Consider the following 22,458-nt stretch of genomic DNA (forward strand, 5'->3'; position numbering starts at 1 on the left):
GCTATAACTACCAATGCTATTTTTCAGGCCGATCGCTAGTCGCCTTGGTCCCACAGATTTTTTTTCTTTTTTCTGAAGCGCGCTGTATAAACAGTGACGGATGGAGTAGTATGAGCGGATTCAAAGAAGAGCGTATTGATGGTTGCTTCTTCAGAGCAACTTACAGTGGGAAAGGTGGGGCTTATGATTTGACTGCTCATTACTCACTATTAATGCGGCGCAACGACCGGGCTGAGTCTCCCATGCGGTTGTGCACTACCCCCTCGGTTCTTAAATATACTCCGGAGTATTTGTCTTTCTAGATATTTCAACGAGTGACTACTCAAATATTTGTCTTTTTAGAGATTTCAAATGGACTGGCACATACGGATGTATATAGACATATTTTAGAGTGTAGATTCACTCATTTTGCTCCGTATGTAGTCACTTGTTGAAATCTCTAGAAAGACGAATAGAATATTTAGGAACGGAGGGAGTACACATACGAAGCAAAATGAGTGAATCTACACTCTAAAATATGCCCGTTTGAAATTTGTAAAAAGACAAATATTTAGGAACGAAGGAGTATAATTTTGTGCATGGCACATGGACCCGGATGATGAAGAGGCTTCTGGCAATGCTATCAAGCTTCCATCATTTGTTTACATAATTGACGTACTATACAAATAATTTTCCAGCGACATGAAATTGTACAATGGTGTGAGCTTTCAGCTTTTGTTTCGCGTGTCTTGCCATCGATGCTCTTTCGGAAACAATAAAAAACTAACTTCCTTGCTAATGCATGTCAATTATTAGCAGATCAGAGCTAATAATTACATCACAACTGAAGACAGAGTTGTGAGAAGGTGTTAAATTAAAATTGATCCATGCTTTCATTGGCAGCAACGTCCCCCCAGCTCTGTCTAAATCAACAAGGCATGTTGGGAAAAAAAGTAGCTGTCTGGAGCATGCAACATTCCGATCATTTTGTGCAGTTCCACTAAAATAGAGCTGAGCGTCCCTGTTCCAAAGATATTAAGTGTGATTACGATAATAGAGGACTGCTGATGAAACAATAAACACACAAATAGAAGCCGGTCACCTTTGCAGTCTCTCTTAAGACTAACTAGTTGGAGAAGATTAGGCTCGGAGTTGGATGAGGAGGATAGAGCAAAACCAATCTCCCTTTGTGCAGTCGACTGAAATGTAGAGACGTTGCCCGTGTGACATTTTAGTACAACTGCACAAAACACTCTTAAGTAAAAAGTGATTTGTGCAGTTCACCAAAAGGTCGCAATAGCAACGAGTAGAAAGGAAACAATTACTGGCCAATAACAGTTGATGACACATGCGACGACAAAAAAGAAGCATATTCCTTGTCCTAAGGGAAGATAACAACACGGTTGTGTTTGTCTAAAACGGTGTGAGGACGAGAATGCAATATGGAAAGTACGCCGGACGAGCTACGTTTTGGGAAAAGAACTATGGAAGATCCACATGCAGCGACGTGCAAAGACGGGCAGTGGAGCAAGGACGGAGGGGATACCTGGAGGTCGTCGGGATGTAACTAGGTGAGCGGCGGCGGGCGAAATCTGCGAGCAGGTGGCGTAGGCCCTGCCGCGCCGGAGCTTGGTAAGAGAGAACAGCGTGTACCGCAGATCGAGACGTGCGGCCTCGGCGCCGTCAAATGGAGAAACGATGCACTTCCTCCCTTTCCCCCGGCAGACGGGATGCGGCCGGATCAGTGACCAACGGTGAGAGAGAGAGAGAGAGAGAGAGAGAGAGAGAGAGAGAGGCCACCGCACTCCCTTTCCCCTAGCGGACGGGATGCAGCCGGATCAGTGACCAACGGTGAGAGAGAGAGAGAGGCCACCGCAGCCTTGTGTGAGATACACTGAAGAGCGACAAACCAGGCAGGCAGGCTCCATTGTATATAGTGAGCGGACTACCTTTTTCTCCATAAAAATCGTTTTATATTCTGTGTACGTGCCATTGAGCGCTATAACTTTATTTAAAAATAACGGGGCAACGCGTCAAGTCGAACTTTGTTTCGTGCACGCGTGGTACACGACCTCCCTAGGTAAACAACCGCTACAGGCGTTCAAATTAGCACGTGGGCTGCCATTTCGTAAAGAAATGAGCTCAACCGTGTACCCGCGCGGGTGTGGCTGGGCACGAAGCGTGAGTACGTGCACGGTGCACCTATTCTCTTCTTGTATACGTACACCACCTACGTGGGGTTGTGTGAGAGAGATACAAACCTAGAGAGATATAGTGTGTGGGTTCTTGAGAGTTTTTTTGGGGGGGGGGGTCAATCAAAAAATGTAACATATGCAATGTGTGTGAAATAGAGTCCTGGATATAACATATATATAGAGGGGGCGATCCACGAGAAGAGAGTGGAGGTATCATCGGCTTGAGGTGTCCATAGAATCGAAGAGAGGGATGATGTGTGTGTGTGTGTGCGCGCGCGATCGATAAAGAGTGCCATCGAATTTGTGTGTGCCCACGTCAAAGATATAGAGTGGCTGGCCTACTGGAACGTGAGATGGGACATGTGCAGTTTGTCTCTGTGGCATGGATACCTACCTGCAGCGCTCGACTATCGGTGTGTGGTGGGGGAAGAGGGAGGCCCAATTAACTATAGAGGTACAATGGCTGGTATATGTGTGGAGGAGGAGAGAGGCCTACCTCATGTATTAAGGAGATCGATCTGCCTCATGTATTAAGGGAGATCGATCGGCATCCATGCATATGTGCAGGAGAGGAATAAGGTTGGGAGAGAGACAGAGCTAGAGTGTTGGAGGGGGTGGTAGTGGAGTTGCTTCTAACAAATGGTGGGATAGGCTTGCTAGACAAACGGAGGGCACGCCCGCAATATCAATAAGAGAGGAGATGGCTGCTTGTTGTCTGTGCACGTGCGTGTGAGAGACGGGTCAGGAGGCATGCACGAATGATGAGGGGGGACGATGTGGCTGTGGTAAGCAGACGTAACTACATAGGAAGATCAATCGCCCTTTGTTAGAGAAAGGAGAGACATAACTTGTGAGGTACGTCGATCGATGGGGGGGTAGTTAAAGTCGATCTAGGTATATGTTGGGAGATCGATCGGTATACATGCATGTGTGTGTTAGAAGCAAATGAGGCACGAGGAGAAGGATAGAGAGAGAGGGATGCATGTAGGAGGTGGTACGAGAGGCATACTATATCGAGGGGGGAGGAGTGTGCGAGTACGAGAACGATGAAAAGAGTGGTGGGAGTGAGGCATGGACGGTGACAAGAGAAGAGGGGAAGCTTGTGTTTGTGCTAGGCACACCTGGCTAGAGAGGCATATCGATCGATGTGTGCCGTAAAGAAGGAGCTGGGGGGCCTACACACACCGTGGGTGAACGACCTAAAGTGAAAAGACGAATTTGCGCGATGGAGCTAGAGAATGCTGAGGGAGGGTGAGAGGGATGCGGGCGTGTGCATGCACAAGAGAAAGTTAGCGCTAGCTACAAAGATAAGAGGGTTGTGTGGGTGTAAAAGACGAATAGAGATCATATATACTTCATTATAAAAAGCGAATTCGGATATTTGAAGAATTTATCATAGTGTTTCAAACCGACGCATGTGTGAATATATATAACGGTGATACACATGGTGTGGTTATGAACATGTTATACTACATTTAATATATTTTATCTCTACTCTTATAAAAAACGGAGTTGTTGATGATGGTGTGCCTGCCATCCTGCATTATAGGCCGTCCGATTTATATCTGGCGGATAGCAAGGAAACTATGATGGTTGAAGTTGGCAACAATCATGATTGTAGATTCTTATTGAAATAGAGAAACGAATTCAAATTTAGTTCGAATTGCAGCGGTAGTATAGACATTTGGAATGCACTAAAATGTTGGTATGAGTAGGTTACATGCATTATACAGCAAGCGAAAAAATTTAATCGGACATAACATGGATTCATACTCCCTCCTTCCATCTATATAGGGCGTAATGAGATTTTTAAGACCGCCTTTGACTATTGACAAGATTAATAGTACATGACATGCACAATGTGAAAATTATATCATTGAAAGAACCTTTCACAGACGAATTTAACGGTGTGCTTTGTGTAAGTTGCATGTCATATATCATTGCTCTAATATTTGGTCAAAGTTAGCATCGAAAAACGCATTAGGCCCTATATAGATGGAAGGAGGGAGTAGCTTTGAATAGCATTTGTATAGTAAAACGGGGCAAGACTCTCTCTTTGTGTGGTGTGAATAGTTTTATTTTTTTCGTTTTCTTTTTGGTTGAGGGAAGTGCGAATTGATTTGGTACGTACAAGTACAATATTACTACACGTTAGGCTTGTCCCTAAAATTCAACCCGCGTCTTGTTATATCCCGAAAATTCAGATATCGTGCTCCCAAAACTGGCGCCTTCACAACCCGCGCCTTGCTATCCCGAAATTACAACGCGCGCGAAAACTCCCTCCAGCTGCCAAATCCCGACACGCGAAATCCCCCTTCTAACCCTGAGCCGAAAGGGCCGCTAGTTCAAATCGGTGGGGGGTACTTTTGTAACACACCCTACATTTTGGACAAGCGCGTCCCTAAGTCATGCTTCACCCCCTCCCATCGCCCCCTTTTCGCCATTCGAAATCCCAGGCCGCCATAACCTCTCCGCTCCAGCCGCGAAACCCCACCCTCCTCCGTCCGCCACGTCACCGCTGCCCAGCCGGAGCCTCTTCCCCGACGACGTCGTCCACCGCAACAGCTCGACGTCCCTCGTCCACCTCCCCGGATGAGGATCCGTCGTCCATCTCGCCGTCCCGCCGGTTCAGCCGCCCCGTCCTCCACCTCCAAGGAGCTGCTCCGACGATCGCCTCGTCTATCGCGGCTGCTCCATCCCCACAGCGCCGCCTTAACCTGCTCCACCGGAACCGCAGCATCCTCACCGACTCCTCGGACGAAGCCGAGGCCTACTCGGCGCCACCAAAGAGGTTGTACACTCATCGCATCGCACCTTCTCCTTAACTCGACCTCCCGGCGCCGACGGTGCTCCATCCCGCACCCCCATGGAGCGGCTACCTTGAAGCCGGCGCCGCGGGCGACATCTCCACGGCGGCTCTCCCCCAGTGCGAGGCCCCTTCGGCGGCGGCGTCCATACCAGCCGGATCTGCTGCTGCTGCTCCGGCTCTCGCTCGCTCGCTCCGCTGCTGCTGCTGCTCCGGCTCTCGCTCGATCGCTCGCTCGCCCAGCTGCTGCTGCTGCTCTCCCCCTCGCTCGTGCTGCTGCTCTGCTCCGATTAAGCCACACTTCAGTCGACTGAATCGACTTTTGGGTCAGTCGATTTTCAGGGGTTGGGGGGGCTCGCCGGAGTTAAGGAAGAACCACCCGCAGCGGGGACGGGGGCTCGCCGGAGAGGTACCCCACTATCTATCTTAGGGTTCAGGGTGGGGGCGGGGGCCTAGAGGGCTGGCCGGGGCGGCGGTGGCGAGTTGTTTCGGGGCGGCGAGGCGGCGCTGGGGCCGGCGGTTCGGCCGGTGGTGGCTGGCGGCTCAGGGGGGTGCAGGTTGAAGATGAACTGCAGGCCCTCCCTAAACTACATGTCAAGTGCCTCTCTGCTACCATTGCGTTCAGTTTCGACAGTAGCATTCAGATTCCACAGTAAATTTCAGTTTCGACAGTTAAGTTCAGAGTCAACAGTTTTTACCTCATCTGTTGTAGTCAGGTGGTTTTTGGTGATGTTAATTTTACATCCATTTTACATCATCTATTGGAGATGCTATTAGAATCCCACTTGAGATTGACGATGTCTGTCTTGTGCTGCTTCAGCCTTGACGTCTTACGGCTCACCGGAGCTGCTCCAACGACAGAACGATCCATCACAACAGAGCAGTGCCCTGGACGCCGTCTACAGATTCCTCAGATCTTCCTCCACACCTCCGACAGCCACCTCTGCCTCAACTGCTTCAGCGACCAACCCAATGATGCTGAGGTCGACACGGCTACGGCAAAGAGGTTGTACACTTGTTGCATCACTTATTACTATACATTCACGTCGATCCATTAGGGCTATTTTGGTTCAACGGAAAAACGTCGATCCACTGGTTGTTACCATCACTCTAAATTTCTGCATGCTCTCCTTACATAATCTCACCATATTTTTTTCGTATGCATGTCAGATATTGTACACAGTCATGCTGAACATGTAGAGAAAAAGAGAAGAGTTTTGCGCGGCAATACAATGTCATGCAGACATCGCTCCATGGTGGGTTCAATGGCAAACCCTCCCCACCCCTCTCCAGATTGTAATCCAGAGGAAGATATCTGTTCTGAGGCGGATTCAGACGCCGCTGACCACTCCTATTTACCCCCCAAGGTGTTTGCTCTACCTTGGCATGATGATGTTAGTCATATCATGCATATGTTGCCTTGCAGTGCCTACTTTTGACATCATATATGTCATCTGCTTAGTTTAGACATGTTCTGTAATGCCACCTGTTTAGTTTCTATATCATATATGGGAATTATGCAGTCTCATGTCTTTTAGCCAGCCATAATATATGTGAAATGTGCAATGCCATCCTGTTTAACCAGGCATCATATATTTGAATGATATCTTGCCCATCCTTTTCTTCATTACATTTCCATTTGTCGACAATGTTTGTACATTAAACTACTCTTCCTGTGAATCAGCCATTTGGGTGGGAGATGGAAAAATCTGGAGTGAAAACAAGGCCTTCAGAGCAGACAGTGCTACCTGTCGAAGCAGATCTCTTGTTGGGTCCCGATAGCTCCTCAGAGATGGATTCAGAGACAGATGACCAGTCCTATTCCCCCACTGAGGTGTATGCTCTAACTTGGCACGGTTATACTGCTCATATCATGCATACGGTGTCTTGCATTGCATAGTTTAGACATCATATACACAATATTCAACACCATGTTCTTAGTTCAGACATCATATCGAATGCCCTCTGTTTAGCATATAAATCACATATGTGAATTAAATGATGCGATCCTGATTACTTAGATAACATGTAGGTGAATTATGTCATGCGATCCTGTTTAGTTATTCATCATATCTTTGAATTATGTTATGCTATGCTATCCAGTTTAGATAGACATCATATATGTGAAATTATGTCATGCTATCCGTTTTAGTTAAACAATATACATGTCAACTATTTCATGCCCTCTTTTTTCCACACTATCTATTGCATCTGTCTCTCATACAATGTCTGTACATTCAACTATGTTTCCTGTTTATCAGCCATTTGAATTGGAGCGGGTGATGCCAGTATCTAGCGGACTAAAAACACGGTCTTCAAATAAAACAGTGCTACCTCTTGGTGGAGATAGCACCCCGGTTGTACATGCACAAGAACCAGCCCTACCACACATAACCCAAACTCTCGCAGATTGTACCCCTACTGCGATGGACAGAGAACCAGCTTCACCCAATCTAACCCCAACCCCAGCCGATAGTAACCCAGTTCCTGTTGACACAGCACCATCTCCACCACAGAGCTCCCAAACAAGAGCAGTTAGTAAGGCAGCTCCAGTGCCCAAAGGGCCAGTACTATCACGGCGAACCCCAACTCCACCAGTTAGTACGCCTATTCCTGTGGAGGAAGCACAACCAGCTAGTCGTAGTTTAGCATCTATCGCATTTGATGTTGTTAAATCGTATGTGCGTATCTTCCCATCTTGGAAATATTATACTGAAGATGAAGGAAAATGCCAGTTGCAGGTGTTTGTCCAGGAGTTATGTGTAAGTAATGTTATTCATGGCAATTACTTTGCTTCGTCCCATACATCCTACCTCCATGATGGTTATAATACAGCAAATTTTCCCATTTTTCTCTATAGAGAAGGACCGATTTGGAAACTCAGGATGAGGTAACCTGTGCTAATACCTCTGCTATCTTCAAGAATGCTTGGTGGCAGTATCGGAATTACCTGAAGAAAACGTACTTCACCGGCAAAGAAACTCATCAAATTCCCTTACGTTCTCCTGAGACACATTTACTGGACGATGACTGGGAACGCCTTGTTCTGTACTGGTCCCGAACCAAGAATGTGGTAAGGTCTATGAGCTCATTTTCTATTTTTAAGTATTATATTCTTGCGTCTTACTGTACTCTGTTCATGTAGAACAAGTGCCTAAACCTGAAGAACAACTGTTCTAATTTAAGATTCCATTGCTATCATAGTTCAAAAAAGCGCTAGGCGTTAATTGTGCGTTTTGCCACCGCCTTGCGCTTTACTGACCAAAGCGCATGCTTATGCGCAGTTATGCACAGATTATGCGTAGTTATGCGCAATGCGTTTTGCCAACGCCTAGAGCCTAGGCGCGCTTAAGCGCTCGCTTAGGCGCGCCTTTTTTAACTATGATTGCTTTGCTCTTGTATCACTGTATTTACTCATACAAACTTATTTTTAAATTGAAGGATCCAATCGAAACTCCAATGGCACAGCAGGTATGTTCACGCATGTTTCTTTAACAGGTTTGCTCTTATCAATAGCTCTGTTGATTTCAATTTCAATTGTGTATACAGTTGACTTTCATATCATGCACATTACTAGCATCACAACAGAGCCAATAGTGTTGTTGTACATGTAGACCCGTGGTACCCATCTGAAATCTTGTTGTGCCGTGTAGTTTCCCACGCTTTGTATTCTTTCACTGCTGCTTTGTCTTGAACTGATATGATTTGAACCGTGTCTCTATTTTGATTTGGCAAGACAATGCAGTGACCATAGGACATAGATATATGTTTGTTTGATGCTTTTATTATGTACTAGTACTTGGCAATAGAAGACTTGGTAGTTTAATCCTGTCCACCTTACTAATGAACTGGTTCACCGAAATGAGTTTCATATACTAGTACATGCTAAACTTGTTATGTGTCTGCTTGTTTCTTCTTTTAGAATGCTGACAGAATATTGGGGAAGAGTGCCTTATTAAGCAATGGTAAAGGAAGTAATGCAGATAAGGTTCAGGATAGTGACACATCCTTGTTGGTCTCCAACAAAGCTGATAAAACAGCTAAGGAAGACTATCTTGAAGACAGCGAGACAACCCCAAAGTCCTGTCTTGGTTTAGTGTTCGAGTTACTGGCCACTACCGCTTGCACAAGCTATTCAAACTCACTGTCTGAATCAGTTCGGTTTCTTGAGTCTCAACTACAAGCTGAAAGACATCGATCAGCTGTGCTGCGACAAGAAGCGGAAGGACTGCGGAAGTCCCTGGAGCATTCAGATGCATACTTTCTGGTGCAACAGCAAGCGTTGGAGGATTTTAGCGCCAAACAGGACAAAGCTAATCAGCTTGCTAAGCTTATTGCCAGCATGGTGGATACCCAGGATAACGTTTCTTGAGCTCTTCTGAAGTTGTTTCAGTTATGCTCTTGTTTTGCTGCCGCGTTTATTTGCACTGGTGGCCAATTTTGACGGCCAGTGTATGTAATGTGCTGCTTTGTTCCCTATATTTGCACTGGTGGCGAACTTTGATGCCCAGTGGATGTAATATGTGTAATAGCGGTAATAGGCTAGCGTTAATTGCTTGCTTATTTATTTCCTTATTGTCTTGTTTAGTTGTTTGCTTGTAGTCACTGCAGTTCTTTTTCTGTTTTTTCTAGTGGCCACAATAGCCTATTTTTGGTAACTAGGCCAAAATAATCATGGCAACACACGGACTGTTGTAACCATGGGCCTCCTGCAGGCCGTATGATCCATGGGCCTTCGTCCGGCCGTAGGATCCATCGGCCTTCTATACGGGCCTTAGGGTCCATGGGCCTTCTACGGGCCGTAGGGTCCATGGGCCTTCTACGGGCCGTACGATCCATGGGCCTTCTACGGGCCGTACTATCCATGGGCCTCATACGGGCCGTAGGATCCATGGGCCTTCTACGGGGCGTATCATCATTTCGCCAATCATGGGCCGTACTATTCGTGGACCATAACGGGCCGTTAATAGGCCGTATTTGATAACTCTATGAAAACAGCCCAACGGGTTTTTTTGACATGAAAACGGCCCAACGTATTAACGGTCCGCAAACGGGCCGACTGTAACGACGGGCTGAATTTGGCCCACAAGCAGAAAATGACAGTAACGGGCCGTATGTAACCGAATGCTGCAAATGAGCCCAAGAATCAATGGGCCCTGAGAAGGCCGAAAGATAACTTGGGCTGGAAACGGCCCAATGGAATAACGGGCCGTTAATGGGTATAAAGTGATACACTGTTCATTACGGGCCAGTTTCACCACGGGCCGTTAATGGGCCAAGAGTTACAAAGGTCCTCATATGGGCCGAAAGAAGTCATGGGCCACACATGGGCCGGAAGTTAAAACGGGCTGAATCATATTGGACGGCCCAGATGACGCTACTGGGCCTAATTCGGATAGGGCGTAACGGGCCCTGGGTTAGCGGGCTGTAAATGGGCTATATGCGAACAGGCCGTTAACAGGCTTTCCGTGGGCCGGCCCGCCACCTTTTGACCAAGTCAAACGGGCCGGCCTTTTCAAAGGAATGGGCCTCTGTTGGGCCATGCCACGTGTCGCCGTATCATAGGCGCCTTCGGTCCAATGAGCGGATGACATCTGTCCCAACGGTGAGCCGCCATGTGTTTCCTCCAGCCAATGATGATTTTACACGTGGAAAATCCCCATTGGTCGGGGCTGTTAACCGGTTATCGGATCCAAAACCCAACCCGATAGCTTAACGGCGTTCCGTTACGGTGGATGCCACGTGTCGGTCACCCTTGACGACAGCACTTCTGTGACGCGCGATTTATCGTCATGGAAGTGGACACTTCCGTGATGATAATTTTGGCAATGTCATGGAACACTTCTATGACAGCACAGGTATGACTATCTTGATTCTGTCATAAATTTGTCATGGATGTACATGCATGACAGAAAATGCGACCTACTGTGACAAACACGTATCATCACGGAAGTGTATTTTTTTGTAGTGATGACAGTCAATTTTCGGCTTTCTCTACTGAGGTGCTCGTCCGGAAGAACCGGGACACAATCGCAGTAGTTCTCCCAGTGCTACCTTAGCCGATATAGAGGAATGTAAGGTACCAAAACATGGGAGCCGGGCAAACCCAACTATTGACCCAAGACATGATTCGGAGCTGATGCATATAATGCTATAGGTTCGGGGTGCCGAACTTCCGTGAAGGTGTTTGGACTTTATTGCCGTATTATGGGTAAAACGAAGCCCTTGACATGTTTTAAGGCATATCGCGATGTACGGATGCCACTTGAAAAAAGAATTTTAATAAGAAATAACAGCAGATAAGCGTGATATGAATCCACATGTTGTATTTGAATAGTACATTGATGCGTATGAGTACCGGTAATGTGATAAAAAAGAAATATGACTGTGGAACCTGCTGAGACCAGGGTGGAAGAAGCTGTGTGCGGATCCAAAGTATAGTCGGATGGTCATCACGGGGAATATCTAAGGATTCCCTTGCGCGTTCGAGCGCCTCCATATCGCCCGTCCTGGTCGGCGCAAAGGTGAACCTGCAAAGGAAATGTAAGAAATGTTTGTGTGCCGGAGAGCGGTTGAGCCGCTGTGTGCGGCCGGTCCTGGCCTTCGCCGGAGTGTTTAATTGAGCTCTGGACGAGCCAGGCTATCCTGCCGCGAAGTAGTTCGCAGTCCTTTGGCGGTGTCCGGGAGCCTGGCCGTCGACTCGAGGTTCGGCTGCAAGGCGCCGCTCATTGCTTCTGTTGTTAAGGCAGAGGTGTACTTGTTGGTGCCGAAGGAAAGTTCGGCCTTGCCATTGACCGTGATGACGCCGCATGGACCGGGCATCTTGAGCTTACGGTAGGCATAATGTGGCACCGCGTTGAATCGAGCGAACGCAGTTCGTCCGAGCAGTGCCTGATAATCACTAGAGAAAGGGACGATTTTGAAGATTAACTCTTCGGTATGGTAATTGTCTGGTGATCCGAAGACTACCTCAAGGGCGATGGAGCCTGTATAGCTGGCTTCCACACCTGGTATAATGCCTCTGAAAGTGGCTTTAGTGGGTTTGATCACCGAATGATCGATGCCCATCTTGCGCACTGTGTCCTGGTAAAGCAGGTTTAGACTGCTGCCTCCGTTCATAAGGACTCGTGTGAGGTGGAACCCGTCAATTATTGGGTCGAGGACTAGTGCGGATGGATTGCCCTGATTGGCGTTGACCGGACGATCCGTGCGGTTGAAGGTGACCGGCCCTAGTTTATATTGTGGGACGACTAGTTCCGTTAAGTCGGCATCCCTAAGGGTGCGCATCCGGTCCGGGTTGGGAATGTGGGTGTTGTTTACCACGTTCACCGTTTGGATTTGCGGGGGAAATTTCTTTTGCCCTCCTGTGTTCGGTGATATGGGTTCTTCGTCGCCATCATCGCTTTGAGACCCCCCATCTTTGTTTTTGGCGCCTGCCCTGCCGGCTTGTTTGAAGACCCAGCATTCTCTGTTGGTATGGGTGGCTGGCGTTCCTGGGGTGCCATGAATTTGGCATTGGCGGTCGAGTATGCGGTCCAGACTGGACGGACACGAACTGTTATTTTTGAGTGGCCCTTTCCGCTGACCGGATTTAGAGCCACTAAATCCAGCATTAACTGCTGTATCTTCGGCGTTTTCACCATATTTACGGCTCTTGTGTTTGTTGCGTCGGGGTTTGCCGTTGCTATCTCTCGCCTCTGATGTGCCAGGGTTGCTTGCAGTGTTGTTGCTACGGGCCAACCAGCTATCTTTGCCCGCACAAAAGCGGGTCATAAGTGTCATGAGGGCTGCCATGGGTTTTGGCTTCTCTTGGCCGAGGTGTCGGGCGAGCCACTAATCACGAATGTTATGTTTAAAGGCCGCTAGGGCTTCGGCATCCGTACAGTCGACAATTTGGTTCTTTTTAGTTAGGAACCAAGTCCAGAACTTCCTGGCTAACTCTCCGGGCTGTTGTGTTATGTGACTTAAGTCGTCAGCATCCGGCGGTCGCACATAAGTGCCCTGGAAGTTGTCCAGGAATGCGTCTGCCAGGTTCTCCCAACTTCCGATGGAGTTTGCCTGCAAGCTATTCAGCCAATGCCGAGCCGGCCCTTTAAGTTTTAGCGGGAGATACTTGATGGCGTGTAGATCATCTCCGCGGGCCATATGAATGTGGAGGAAGAAATCCTCTATCCATACCGCGGGGTCTGTAGTGCCATCATATGATTCAATGTTCACGGGTTTAAACCCTTCTGGGAACTCATGATCCATTACTTCATCAGTGAAGCATAGGGGGTGTGCGGCGCTGTGCCGGGCTATGTCACGATGCAGTTCATACGAGTCTTGTCTGCTGTATTCGGCCCGGCCGGATTTGTTAGTATATCTGGCGCGACGGTCGTCGTCACGCGTTGGGGCGCCCTCGTGATCCGTAGATCGATCTTTTATGTCCTGCTTTATTTTCCAATACGTCTGGCAGGTCCTGCGTGTTGCCCCGGGCCTTGGTGTTTTTGTTTGACAGGCGACGGGGTGCGGGCTGGTCTTCGGGCTGATATGCCGCTCTGTCTCGGCCACGAGGTGGCCGATCAGCCGCATTGTACGCTGGTACTGTAGGTTTTACTGCTTCCTCCTCGAGTTGGGCTAGCAACCTGCGCTTTGGGTAACTCTTGGTTGGGCGTTCAAGTTCGTATTCCTTGGCCGCCATGACCTCGGTCCATCTATCTGCTAGCAGATCTTGGTCAGCTTGAAGCTGCTGCTGCTTTTTCTTCAGGCTTTTTGTTGTGGCCATAAGCCGGCGCTTAAAGCGCTCCTGTTCGACGGGATCCTCGGGCACGATAAATTCTTCATCGCTGAGGCTCACCTCGTCTTCGGAGAGGGGCATGTAATTGTCATCCTCAGATTCCCCGCCAGCTGCCTGCTCCTTAGGGCTAGCTTGCCCGTCCTCCTGCTCGAAACTTGGCTGGAGAGGATTGTCTTCGTCTTCGGCATTATCTGCAGCGTTATTGTCTCTTGTGCCGGTATCGCTGCTTTTGCTATGGCGGGGCTTAGAGCGGCGCCGCTGACGCTGGTGCTTGGGTTGCTTCTCGGAGGGATTATCCTCCGTTGCCTTATCGCCATCGCCTTGTTTGGGGGTGTCCACCATGTATATATCATATGATGAGGTGGCAGTCCAGCGCCATGTGGGCGGTGGTTCCTGTTCGTCTCCTGCATCGTCGTCCGTACCATCGATGTCTTCGGAGCCGAAATCGAGCATGTCGGTTAAATCGTCGACAGTGGCTATTAAGTGGGGGGGTGGGTGGGGAACGAATTTCTTCGTCGTCCGCTTCCCACTCGAGCCGGACATAGTTCGGCCAAGGGTCTCCTGACAAGGAGAGAGACCTTAATGAATGTAGCACGTCGCCCAGGGGTGAGTGCTGAAAGATATCCGCGGAGGAAAACTCCATGATCGGTGCCCAATCAGTTTCGATAGGCACGGACGTGGGCGGTTCGGAGCCCGTGGCCGGGGACGAATCCAAGGGTTCGGCAACACAGGTCTCATAAGAGGTAAAGTCAGTATTCGGCTCTATCGCCGCCGAGTGTGCGGCCTCTGTGGCGGGGTCCATCCACCCGTCCTCGGGCGGCGCGATCTGCTCCGGCTTGAGGGCCGGAGTAGCCACAGGTGTGATCTTCCAAACACCGTCCGACGACAGAGCTAAGTCATGTTCATCGTGACAGTGTGGAGCACCTGCCATGGGGTCGAATCCGTCAAAGATCAAGTCTCCGCGGATGTCGGTAGTATAGTTCAAGCTTCCAAACCTGACCTGATGGCCAGGGGCGTAGCTTTCGATCTGCTCCTGATGGCCAAGCGAGTTGGCCTGCAGTACGAAGCCGCCGAATACGAAGATCTGTCCGGGAAGCAAAGCCTCACCCAGGATCGCAACGTTATCGATGATTGAAGGGGCCATCGAGCCTTTATCACGACGGCACAGTGGAACTCTCAATGAAAGCACCAATGTCGGTGTCAAAACCGGCGGATCTCGGGTAGGGGGTCCCGAACTATGCGTCTAAGGCGGATGGTAACAGGAGGCGGGGGACACGATGTTTACCCAGGTTCGGGCCCTCTCGATGGAGGTAATACCCTACTTCCTTCTTGATTGATCTTGATGATATAAGTATTACAAGAGTTGATCTACCACGAGATCGTAGAGGCTAAACCCTAGAAGCCAGCCTATGGTATGATTGTTGTTGTCCTACGGACTAAACCCTACGGTTTATATAGACACCGGAGGGGGCTAGGGTTACACAGAGTCGGTTACAAGGGTATCCGTATTGCCAAGCTTGCCTTCCACGCCAAGGAGAGTCCCATCCGGACACGGGACGAAGTCTTCAATCTTGTATCTTCATAGTCCAACAGTCCGGCCAAAGGATATAGTTCAGCTGTCAGAGGACCCCCTAATCCAGGACTCCCTCAGTATCCCCTGAACCAGGCTTCAATGACGATGAGTCCGGCGCGCAGATTGTCTTCAGCATTGCAAGGCGGGTTCCTCCTCCGAATACTCCATAGAAGATTTTGAACACAAGGATAGTGTCCGGCTCTGCAAAACAAATTCCACATACCACTGTAGAGAGAATAATATTTCCACAAATCTAATCTGCTGACAGCTTTTTATAATGTGACGTTCCGCCGTGGTCTGGTCATGACGAACCGTTTTTTCGAGCCTGCCACTGCACCTGTTGCAAGGCGGTTTCCTTGGCACGTCCTGTCAAAGCAGAGATCATGTCCCTCTTTTCACGGGATTCTCATTAATACGGGTGTGGGTAACCCAATCGTGCCTGCTGGTATGACTCCTCGATTTTAGGCAAGTTCCAAACGGCCACGCGGGGGACGCTTGATATTCACCCTCTCTATAAAGGGGCCAAGGCCTGTCCTTTTCTTCTCACGCTCGATCCTTCCCTTCCCCCCACCTTGAATTCCAACACTCAAGGCTCAGGCTAAGCGCTTCGGACCTTCAATCATGTCCGGATCCAACCTTCAAGGCTGGTGGATGGCCTCCTCTGTCACAGAGGAGGACATCAAGAAGCTAAGAGAAGCCAAGTATCTGACCGCCGAAATCTCGCACAGGCTGCCTGCTCAAGGGCAGGTCATCCCCACTCCCGAACCCAACGAGAGTGTCGTATTTATTTCCCACTTCCTCTGAGGGCTAGGCTTTAGTCTTGATCCCTTTGTTAGAGGGCTTATGTTCTACTACGGGCTCGATTTCCATGATCTGGCTTCGGATTCCATCCTTCACATCTCGTCGTTCATCGTCGTGTGTGAAGCCTTCCTCTGCATCACCCCACACTTCGGCTTATGGCTCAAGACCTTCAATGTGAAGCCGAATATGATTGAGGGGTGACACGCAGAGTGCGGAGGTGCCATAATAAACAAAGGTGCCGATGCTCCATGGCCAAAGGGTTCCGTCCTGGAGACATCCAAGTTATGGCAGCGGGAATGGTTTTACATCACCGCTCCCCGAAGCGCTAAGTGGGTAGCTGCCCCCACCTTCCGTCCGGACCCTCCGCCACAATTGGCGTCATGGGTCAACAAAGGGCTGGACTGGGGGCCAGCTAATGATGTGCTGACATTGCAGAGCCGCATCCGAGATCTCTTCGAGGGAGATGTCAGCCTTGTCAAGGTAATGCAGGTCATGCTAGTTCGTCGGGTCCTGCCATGCCAACGTCGATCTCTCTGTATGTGGGAGTTCAACCCGGAAGGACCGCGAACTATTCAGCAATTCTTCGGCGCGACGCTCGAAGAGATGTATGGATTGTTCTTCGGATCACGAATAAAGTGTTCGGATACCACCGAGGATGCGGGTCTGAACTGCAATCGTCGAGACACCCAAGTAAGTAATTCCGCGGCCGAACATGTTGTCTCTTTATTTATCACAACATCATTCTGAAAAGTCGGTATGTGACCGGGACTGGATAAAAAAGGCGAAGATGATCAGGTGTTCGGGCCCCCTTCCCGAAGGCTCACCGGATCATGTACTAGCCAGGATGCTTGAGCTTGGGCCTTATCAAACGCCATCAGGGGAAGATAAAGGGGGGAATAAAGAAGCCAAAAGCGGGCCTCACTCATTATTCATCCAAACCGGGGGAATTAGTACCTCCGCAAAGGAGTATAACCGGGGAGAAGAATCTAAAATTCCCTCTCCCCAAGGAAGGAAGAGGACCACCTCTGAAGGCTGGAAACGATGGTTTCCAAACGAGGGAAGAAATCATCGCCAGGGGGCCCTGCCTCGGAGGGTGTCCTTACCGCACAATGCCCGCAAGGGGCTCAGCCCTCCACCGAGTTGTAAGTAAACAAAAGTACTTCATAGTAAATATATCCTACTTTATTTCTGAGAACAATAACCGAGACGTATGTCTTGTAGTTCGGATCGTAGCCCTTCTCGACAGAGTTCGTCTTCGGGGGATCTTCTTCCGGAGATGATGGAGAGCGAAACGCCTCCCTGTGCCTCCCCGCCTCGTGAGGCGGACGACCCTGAGGTGTCATCACGGAGGATTTCTCCTGATCCGCCAAGGCCAGAAGGTAACCCTTCGGCCACCCGGAGTCTGGAGTATTCGGCTCCTAAGGAGAGCCACAAAAAGAGTCCGGGACTGTCCGGCGCACGACCGGACGCACTGATGAGTCTTCTGGAGCAAGCGGCTATCTCAGAAGCGCATCGTATACTAATGTGTACGGTGGTTGAGAGGATTTCATCCGCTGAAAGCGGGTTGCATGAAGCTTTTATGAGCCTACTGAGAGGCTTTGAGGTACGCAAAGTAATATGTATATTTCTGACGGTACCGCACACGCTAGGTGTGCCCTATGCAGATAGTAGCCCCTGAGACTCTAGTTGCTGTCGAAAAAGGCGGCAAATAGAGGATCATAGTCCCAGGTAATAACCGTACTGCTTTCATGTGCAGGTGGCTGAGGGTCCGGTGGCTAGCCGGACTGGTGAGTTTGCCGAACTGAAGCGGCAACTTGATGCGGCAGATGCCGACATCGTGCTTGTAAACAAGCGGCTTGACGAGGCACAGGGTATGTATTCTCCGGTGGTCAACATATATTAAGAGGAGCATGATGCTAGTCTCTACTCCTATAAAAATATGAGTTGATGATGATGGCGTGTCTGCCTATGGATCTTCTGCATCGTCCGATCTTGAATCTAAGGTTGAGATTGAGGTAAGACGTATTGTACTGAGCGCCAAAACAGAATAGTCTAGACGTTTCTCCTCCTCTCACGAAACAGATCTCTAGCGCCTCACGTCCACCCACCCTATCTCTGGCCACCGAAGCCCATCCTCTCTCCCGCCGGCGAAACACTCCCACTGCTCCAGCCGAACACAGTCCCAATCTCGACACCCAAAGGAGCACCACAACGTGAGAGGACGAATCGAGCCCATCCTCTCCGCCATGGTCAACGGCCCACCGCCCATGATGGCACTGATGCCCCCAATTCCCCATGCCAACGCGTGCGAGGCGCGCCATTGGATCGATGACGCGCGTGCTATATGCGTGTGCGCATGCGCCTGAGGGCGCCGTGCAGGAGCTCCCCCTTCTCCTCCCTTTTCCTCTCTCCCCCTGCGCACAGTGGAGCTTGAGCTGGGCGGTACACTGAGCAGGAGTTTTTGGGGGCAGAGGAAGAAGACGTTCAAGTAGAAGGCGTGGACGTTGGGGAGTAGCTACGTGGAAGGAGGGCGTGAACGGTGGGATGGGCGCTGGCTGGCTGGTGAGTGCGTCAAGGTTTCTCTAATGTTGTTAATTTTGTTGCTCTGCCCTGATATACTACTATTTGAGCATATACCGAAAAAGGTTTCCCCCGCTTTGTTTTCCAAACCAACCAACACCGAGTACAGAGATCGCTGTGGCGAGCAGCACAACACACCAAAAGAAAAAGAAAAAGAAACAAATGCCAACCACGGCAGCTCGGCAAAGCGCGGATGACCCGCCACCGCGGCGCCCACCGGATACAGACCACCACAGACCGAGGCTTTGAACCACCGCGTACCAAGCAGCACCTCCAAGAAGGGATGCGACACCGACGACGCTGCTGCCCAGACGATTCCTAGGGTTTCCCCCGGCACGCGGAAGGAGGTGGGGGATGGATACCACCGACACTCTCCAGGAAGGAATGGTGGCACCCGCAGGTGTCACCGCGTCGGGGCCGAAGCCGGCAGGGATTTCTCCCGCAATCCAACCCCAACCGCCCAACTGGACGGAACCGACCCGCTAAACCGTCACATACCACCATGCGCCAACGCAGTAGCGCCTCCACCCACGCCGCCTCACTACGAACACCACCACGTGGCCAAGAGGACCGGAGAGAAGCGCGCCACGATGGGAGCAGCAACACCAACGCCGAGCGGGAGGGAATCACCTCCACCGCCGTCGTGCGGGAGGCCCGTGCCTCCGGCACCGTCGCGGTAGCCGTCCGGACGCGGCCGTGGGGCATGCTGGGCCACCCCTAGCCCAGCCAGGCCCGACGCGGGCCCGTTAAGCCCCACCGGCCACGATGCAGCAGGCCGACGTCGGCGCCGCCAGCACCCAGCCGCTCGTCGCTTCTCCCCCGCCTCCCAGAAGCCACGCCGGAGACCATCCCCGCCGCCGGCCCGCCCAGGCCCAGATAGGGCCCGAAGGGCCCAGATCTGGGCCGAGCGGACGACGCTAGATCCCGCCGCCGTGCCGCCCCGCCGCCAACGGCGGCGCCGCCGCCCAGCTGCTCGCCTGCACACGCCATGGAACCCCGCCGCCACGCCAGACCGCCGTCGCCTAAGTGCACCCCCCGGAGCAGCTCCGCCCGCGCCAGAGAGCTACCGGGAGGGGAAGGGCAAGGAGGCCGCCGCCACCAGCAGCACCGGGGCCAAGCCGGCCGCCGGCGCCGGCGACGGCGGCGGGAAGGGAGGAGGAAGGGGGGACCTGGAGGGAGGAGACCGGTCGCGCGGCCGGTCGCCCACGGGCGACGCGGTCGCGAGAGAGAGGATATCCCTATTTGAGCATATATAAAGAGATCATAGAGGAAAGCAGCAGTAGGCTGCTGCGGTTTTGTTCATGGTGCTACTGGTTTTGTTAATGTTGGTATTTGCTTACTGTTTACGACTGCTGCTACTATGTACTCACTTTATGATATGAAGATATGTATGCTGTTGGTGAAAAGGGATCGGTGCTATAGCGGTAGGCGTCTGGTGGCTATGCAGTGGCATCCGCTACTTAGATACGTAGCCGGCAACGGTGAGAAGACTTTGATCTTGATATATTAGATGTAAGCCTCATACACCATAGGAGGTCCTCCTTTTGGTGATATCGGCTGGTGAGCTTTCTCCATCTTCACCCTCTAACACACATTGGTTCTGCATTATGTATATGTGGCTTTGATAAGAAAGGAATGTTTCTATCTGAATATTACCCAGTTATTCTTTCTTTGTCTAAATTGATTTAGTAGAAGAGATAGAGAGAAGCAATTTACTGGTGTGGTTCATTTGGGAAATTTAGTACTTTGTTATACTGCTTTGTTTTAGGGGATGAAGTAAATAGAACAAGATATTCCTGGGATGGATCTATATGTGCTCGTTATGATGTCATGTAAATTCCACAACACATTTGTATGCGTGTATCCTTCTTATAGTTATAGTCATGCTTGACAGCCTGCAGGCTGAGGCTAACAATTCTTTTCGTCTCTATTCCCCTTATTTCAGTGCATTGTGCTACTGTATACTACTGTTACAATGACATGTGCATTTAGTAAAATCCCTTAATTATGGCAGCATGTAAAAAATAAATGTTTCCTGAGTGCGGACTGTGGTATAGATTCGTGCAAGTTCTGAAACCTGCAAGTACCGAATTACATAATAATTTTGTAGGATGATAAAAAAGAAGAAGGTGATGATTCAGTTATCAAGAGGATGTGTGAACTCTGAACCTGAAGGACAGGAAATAAAACATGAGGAGGTAATGGAGGAGAAGAAGAAGCAGACATTAGGATAATAATGAAAGAGAATGAGTAGATAATAAGAATGGTATTGAAAGAGAAGACGAGATGCACCTTGGCTAAGTAAAGAGCTAGACCTGAAATTGCCAATAAAGGGAATGAGGTCCTTTTCTCTATTGGTGCCATCTTAGCTGCCGATTGCCGTCGGTTAGGTGCATATTTCATGAGATAATCTCGTTCTAACATGTCTCTGATTTTGATTTTTTTCTGCGGATTTCAGAATATAGAAGGCAGCTTCGCAGAGGGGTCACTGACGAGTAAGGTGAGGCCATCACGTCTCTATTCTTGTGTTAGTTTGTTTCAAAGAAATCACACTAATTTCTCTCAGTATATGTATCTGCAGTGAAATAAGTCCTCGAGCAGGTTTCAGTGAAGACTACTGATCTAGAAGTGCCGTATGTTCATGAACAATTTTCTGCTGCTGAAATAAGTCCAGAGCAGGCTTCAGTGAGGACTACTGATCTAGAAGCTGTATGTTCATGAACAATTTTCTATTGCTCTGACTGAACGGATTGTCTCTGTAATTCTTGTATGTTTGGGTGGTGCCCAGCTACCAATAGAAGACAAGCCGTCTTCTTGCTGAACAACGCCACAATTGTATAGTTGTATGTTATTTAGGATTGTCTCTGTTGCATACGACCTGGGGTTACAAGAGGTCCGGTACTAATTTTGTGTATGTATCTCTTCTATATACACATGATTTCAAAGCATATTTTATAGTACATTTTGTTTCTTTGCTTGGTAAAAAATGTATTGCAAGTGTTGTTCATTGTTTTCTTCCTTTTATGTAAATATACTACAGACCCTCTACAGGCTCAGTTTTCTTCCTTTTGTCTGAACATATCAGACATTTATATATGATGTAGTGATTGTCTGATGTCCTAGCAGTTGGATGAAAGCAAAAACCACAGAACTAATATTGTTGGCACATATGTTTTGAGCAAACAACTAAAAGAAGACTATACTATGCTTGACAAATGATTCCATGGCCTCATAGATGCCTAAGGTATGTAACTAATTAAGTGGAACTAGCTGTGTAGGTTATGTTTGGAATATTTCTTCTCTTCATGGTGGCATTGTATCCAGATTCATTTTTCGTGTGCATATTTAGCAAAGCATTTAGTTAACCACTTCTACTTGATTCTTGTTTGTCATGAAACCATATATAAGTGTGCTCAAGCTATAGTATGTGTGCTATATTGTCTTGATTGCTATCTTCAAGATACTATTATGTGATATTTGATATGATTCTTTTTTCGTCAAATCTTGCAAAGGGGTTTGGAATGTTAAAACATCGATTTATTTTGTATGTCATCATTATCTTTTGGTCATGGTCGGCATGCTGCATCATATAATGAGATGACATACACGCGACATTGGTGGGTGGTGGATCAAGATAGGTTTAATCCATTGGACTAGGACCGAAATATGAAGTTAGTAGTCGTCGCAAGTTCCCACATGGGTGTAGGTTGGTTTTTCTTGATACATGATAGTGAGGAACGCGAAAGGT

The 22,458-nt window shown here is 49.3% G+C and overlaps 1 long non-coding RNA gene across 2 annotated transcripts; it reads left to right on the forward strand.

The window, feature by feature from the left end:
• The first annotated feature begins 18,188 nt into the window (after positions 1 to 18,188).
• On the forward strand, positions 18,189 to 21,681 carry LOC123182847 (uncharacterized). 2 transcript variants are annotated; one of them, XR_006492333.1, is made up of 3 exons: positions 18,189 to 18,692; positions 20,118 to 21,210; positions 21,292 to 21,681. It is a non-coding gene; the product is annotated as an uncharacterized lncRNA (long non-coding RNA). The 2 variants fall into 2 exon arrangements; XR_006492332.1 differs by having other exon boundaries at positions 18,189 to 21,210.
• The last annotated feature ends 777 nt before the right edge of the window (positions 21,682 to 22,458 follow it).

The sequence above is a fragment of the Triticum aestivum genome, chromosome 1D, assembly GCF_018294505.1.
Source record: "Triticum aestivum cultivar Chinese Spring chromosome 1D, IWGSC CS RefSeq v2.1, whole genome shotgun sequence".
NCBI classification, from domain to species: Eukaryota; Viridiplantae; Streptophyta; class Magnoliopsida; order Poales; family Poaceae; genus Triticum; species Triticum aestivum.